Source organism: Aethalodelphis obliquidens, unplaced genomic scaffold (assembly GCF_003676395.1).
Source record: "Aethalodelphis obliquidens isolate GAN/ISIS:26980383/991018 unplaced genomic scaffold, ASM367639v1 scaffold38, whole genome shotgun sequence".
Lineage (NCBI taxonomy): Eukaryota > Metazoa > Chordata > Mammalia > Artiodactyla > Delphinidae > Aethalodelphis > Aethalodelphis obliquidens.
This window is the reverse complement of record NW_020837982.1, coordinates 4,236,020-4,241,703: the sequence shown is the minus strand read 5'-3', so window position 1 is coordinate 4,241,703 and position 5,684 is coordinate 4,236,020. Positions and strand designations below refer to the sequence as shown.

The following is a 5,684-nucleotide window of genomic DNA, read 5'->3' as shown; positions in this document are numbered from 1 at the left end:
CTTCAGCAGTTATTTACATCCATCTTGCTGTGTAACTTTGCACGTATCTCTGACTGGTCTTTGCACCTCCGTTGCAGGCAGGGCAGAGATGCTGAGCTTTGCAGGAAGAGGACACACAGTCCTGCTCTTAACTTAGTGCTTTGCATGGAATAGTGGCTCGACTCATCTATGCTGATTTAATTTAAGGTTGATATCTTCAGACCAGAATTAGGAGTGGCCAGAAAGGGCTTTGCCTGAGGCATATCAGCAAACCAGAGGAGATGGACTTTCCCCTGTCTCCTACAACTTGGGGCAATTTTAACAGCTAAGAAAGTTCTTTCCAAGTCTAATTGGAGTCCTGCTCGCTGCAGTGGAAGCTGTTCTCCTTGGGCCTCAGGCTATTGGTGTCTTGGTCCTGAGTAGCGGGGGACCAATTGCCTTTGGGTTATGCTAATAAGCTTGGATTCCAGTCCTTAGGCCAGGGTTCAGCAAACTGTAGTCCCTGGGCCAAATCTGGCCCACCATATATTTGTTTGTTTTTTTAAATAAATTTATTTATTTTATTTATTTATTTTTGGCTGTGTTGGGTCTTTGTTGCTGCTCGCTGGGCTTTCTCTAGTTGCAGCGAGTGGGGGTTACTTTTCCTTGCGGTGCACGGGCTTCTCATTGTGTTGGCTTCTCTTGTTGCAGAGCACGAGCTCTAGGTGCATGGGCTTCAGTAGTTGCGGTGCACGGGCTCAGTAGTTGTGGCTCACGGGCTCTAGAGCGCAGGCTCAGTAGTTGTAGCGCATGGGCTTAGTTGTTCCAAGGCATGTGGGATCTTCCCAGACCAGGGCTCAAACCCGTGTCTCCTGCATTGTCAGGTGGATTCTTAACCACTGCGCCACCAGGGAAGCCCCCACCATCTGTTTTTAAAAATAATTTTTATTGGAACACAGCCATGCTCCTTCGTTTGTGCATTGTCTATGGCTGCTCTTGTGCTACAGTCATAGAAATAAGTAGTTGAGACACGTGCAAAGCCTAAAATATTTACTATCAGATGCTTTACAAGATCTCCCAAGGAGGGGGTGTAGGATCCTAAGAGCAGAAGGTGGAGGAAGAAATCCTAGGAAGCACCAACACTGAAGGGCAAACAGAGGAAGTAGGTCCAGCAAAGAGATTTAGAAGAAGAGGTTCCGGGGCCAAGCTGAGAAGAAAAGGCAGGTCAAATAGGCAGTAGTCAGCAAGCCTGAGAGGCAGTCCCTAGCATTAGCAATTGGTAGGTCATGGCTTGGGTGACCAATTTGTCCTATTTTGCTTGGAACTTTCTGTTTTAGCACTGAAAATCCCACATCCTGGGAATGCCCTCAGTGTTGGCACTGACAGCTGGTGACTCTACTGCTGTCCTCACCAAGAATGACGTCAAGAAAAGTTTAGCTTGCAAAGTAACTAACTTCCGGAGACATTATTTTCCCAATGAGCTGATAAACCTATGTCCTAGCTGGATCCTCTTTGAATCACTCCAAGCATAATAACAGCATGAAGCCCTCTCTTTGTACAGCCCTTGACCATTATGCAACCTCATTCCATCCTTACACAACCCTGTGAGGTAGGAGTTCATAGCCCTTATTTTATAAGAATGGAAACTGAGAGGTTAATTGATTTGACTAAGCTCTCATGACAAGTAAGTAGCAAAGAGAGGCTCAACTTCAAGCCTTATATCTCCAGAAGCACATGCTCCAGCTGCCTCCACAGCTCTGCTTGTGTATGTCTATAGTCTAGGATGCTGGGCTCGAGGCTGGTGGGATTGTGGCTCATTGTGGAGTCAGGCGGAGCCCGTGAGATTCTTGGGAGCATGGAAGGAGTCCCACAACTATGTGCAGATCAATACAGAAGGAGTAAGGCTGCAGGTTCAGACAAAGGCCGACATATAAACTGAAGAGGGGCCATATTCTATGCAATAGCTGGACACTTTTTATTTTTTGGCTGCACTGTGTGACTTGCAGGATCTTAGTTTCCTGACCAGGGATTGAACCTGGGTCCCAGTAGTGAAAGCACCAAGTCCTAACCACTGGACTGCCAGGGAATTTCCAATAGCTGGGCTCTTAAAGATATTTTTTTATTGCGGTAAAATATGCATAACATAACATTTACCATTTTTACCATTTTAACCATTAAGTGTACAATTCAGTGGCATTAAGTACATTCACAATGTTTTACAACCATCACTGCCATCCATTTCCATTACTTTTTCATCATCCCCAACAGAAACTCTGTACCCATTAAACAATAACTCCCCATTTCCTCCTCCCCCTAGACGCTGGTAATCTCTATTCTACTTTCTGCCTCTATGAGTTTGCATATCCTAGGTACCTCATGTAACTGGAATCATACAGCATTTGTCCTTCTGTAACCGGCTTCCTTCACTTAGCGTAATGTCCTCAAGGTTCAATCATATTGTAACATGTGTCAGAGTTTCCTTCCTTTTTATGGCTGAATAATATTCCATTGTATAAATGCTACATTTTGTTTTTTCATTCATCTGTTGCTGGATGGGCTCTTTTCATATTCTTACACTTCTAATAAAGATAATCATATATTTCTGATGTTTTTAAGTATCATTTTAGAGACAACAAGATACTATATGCCTCCTGAAGAAAGAAGACCATGCCACCTATGAAGTATCCTTCCCCCCCAAATAAAACTCAAATTTGCTCAAGCCTCTAGATCTATTTACCAATTTATAGGAAATACAGAGGCCAGAGTATCATATTAAACTACCCCATGGGGATGCAATCAACAAAGTCCAGATTGTGGAAAATCTGTAGGATAAATGACCTAGTTTCTCCCACAAACGAGTTGTGAGGAAAAAAGGAAGAGATAGAAGAGAAACCTGTAGGTTAAAAGATACTTAAAAGTCACATCCTGCAAATATTCTTGCTATTCTGATTGTATAGTAATCAGAGCAGGCTAAGAATTTGCTACGCTAAGACCATGCATGTATCCCCAGACCTAGTTCTTTCCCTAGGTCTGGTTTTATAAATGCTGGTGATAAATCAAGCCTGATTTATATAATGCATCTTATGTGGGAAATGTCTGTGACTCTAGGTATCTGATCAACCTCGAGAAATTACAGCACAACTAGTGTAATAACTTTTGAAGATAACTATTGCTAATTTGATGATTACCAGTTGCCATTAAATTAATTGTAAAAAAAAAAGTTGACTAACTGCAACATGTGAATCTTGATTCAAACAAACAAGCAATTAAAAAAACTTGATGAAGATAATTGGAAATTTGAACTTTGATGATATGAGGGAATTATTATTTAAAATCTTTACGTGTGACAATGGTATGTGGTGTTGTTTCAAAAATAATCCTTATCTTTTAGACATACACACCGAAATGTTTTCAGATGAAGTGATACGAGATCTGGGATTTGTTTTAAAGTTACAGTTATAGGGGGGAGTATAGTTGAAACAAGATTTCCAGGAGTTGATGGAAGCTGTATGATGGGTACTCAGGGGTTTGTTATATTGTTTCTTTTATTTTGTCTGTGTTTGAACTTTCCCAAGTTAAACTTTTTTATGTCATTTCAGAGACATGCTCCTTTTTTTGGCCTGATATCCGGCAGGTACTCTCTTCTAAGAATTTAGCTTCAAGTCTCCTAGAGAGGGTTCTGCACCCACACTGCAAATGTCTATGCAAAGGAATAAAGGATCTTCGGCTAATGCATTTTGAGGAACAATATTCAACATGTGCTCTTGTCACCTGAACATCACTTGCTATCACACAGATATGCAATTCCGCGAGCTTTAAAAAAAAAACTGGCTTGCTTATTTGCGACCCTTTCTGGAGTGTCATATCGTGGTAGCTTACTGTGTGACGAGTATCATCATGCTTTACCTGTGCCATTTCCTCTAAGCCTCACAATAACTCTATGACTTACACATTATTACCAGCCTCCATTTTACAGATGAGGAGAGTCAGAGAGATTAATAAGGGCTAACATTTATTAACCACTTACTACCTGTCAAGTACTAGGCTAATTGCTTTAAATGAATTTGCTTGTTTTATCCTCACACTCTTATGAGGTAGGCACTATTATTATGCCCATTTTATAGATGAGGCAATTGAGGCTTAGAGAGGCCAAGGAACTTGCCAGCAGCTGCTAGGCCACGTGTCCCCTCAAGCCGCGTGGCCCCAAAGTCCACGCTCTTTTCACTCTGCCCAGGACACAGCCCAGCAGAGTGACTCAGAGCAAGCGTTCCGGGCTCTACTATCTATTAGTCGTGTGGCCTTGGGCAAATTATTTCATCTTCCTCAGCCTGGTTTCTAATCTGCAAAATGGGGATAAGAACATCACCTCCCTAACAGGGTGAGGATGAGGACTAAATGGGACAATGCCAGCCAAGGGGTTAGCTTAATGCTGACCCATAGTGAAGGCTCAGTTGCTGTAAGGGATATTTATTATTACCAGCCTTCTCCCTTAGGGGCTTCTCGACTTGAGCCAGATTGCTTTAGGAGCTTACGAATTTTCTGGAAAAAACTGGCCTTTCCGTGGTCATCTGGGCTATTTTATGTGGACACTGCTGTGACGTTTTTCTTTGAAGGGTGGATGGGGCTTTACTTTTACTTTTACTTAGAGCCAGGGCAGGGATTATTCTGACCTTTGAGAAGTAAAAGATTAATAAACAAGTGACCATGAGCCAGAGTCACTGTGGGCGTGGCTCTGGTGTTTCATTCTTGCCGGGTTTCTGAAATTGGTTCCTGGTTCAGGCTAGGGGAGCTCTTAGGAACACCGTGTGCTACCCCTGAGTGTCCTGATGTGGACGCACATAAATAACACAGATGTTAATATGTCTATTCATTCATTGCCGTGGTACAGGGGAAAGAACACGGGCTTTGAGTCCTGGGGACCTCAGTTTGAATCCTCACTCTGCCACTTGCAGGCTGTGTTTCCCTAGCTGTGAGTTGGGAAAGTTATGAAAACAAAGCTAACAGTTATAGAATGCTTACTGTATGCTGGGAAATGTTCTTTTTACATATTAACTCATTGAATTGTTAATAATCTTTATTTTTTAAAGCAATATTAGGTTCATAGCAAAATTGAGCTAAAAGTACAGAGTTTCCACATACCCCCTTCACCCTCCCCACCACCAGCCTACCCCACTATGAACATCCCACACCACAGTGGTGTATTTGTTACACCTGATGAACCTACACTGACAGATCATCACCACCCAGTCTGCAGTTTACATTAGGGTTCACTCTTGGTGTTGTACATTCTGTGGGTTTGGATAAATGTATAACGACATGCATCCATCATTGCAGTATCATATAGAGTAGTTTCACGGCCCTAAAATTCCTCTGTGCGCTGCCTATTCATCCCTCCCTTATCCCAATCCTAACAACAGCTGATCTTTTTATGGTCTCCTTAGTTTTACCTTTTCCAGGATGTCACAGAGTTGGAATCATATAGCCTTGTCAGACTGATTTCTTTCACTTAGTAATAAGCATTTGTTTCCTCCATGTCTTTTCATGGCTTGATAGCTGGTTTCTGAATAATAATCCATTGTCTGGATGTACCACAGTTTAACCATTCAGCTACTGAAGGACATCTTGGTTGCTTATAAGTTTTAGCAATTATAAATAAAGCTGTTATATCCGTGTGCAGGTTTTTGTGTGGATATAAGTTTTCAACTCCATTGGGTAAAGAACAAGGA

At 42.1% G+C, this 5,684-nt stretch overlaps 1 non-coding gene across 1 annotated transcript; it reads left to right on the top strand.

Moving 5' to 3' along the window:
• Positions 1 to 2,883: 2,883 nt before the first annotated feature.
• On the top strand, positions 2,884 to 3,015 carry LOC113633186 (small nucleolar RNA SNORA72). Its single transcript, XR_003438099.1, has one exon. It is a non-coding gene; the product is annotated as a small nucleolar RNA SNORA72 (small nucleolar RNA).
• The last annotated feature ends 2,669 nt before the right edge of the window (positions 3,016 to 5,684 follow it).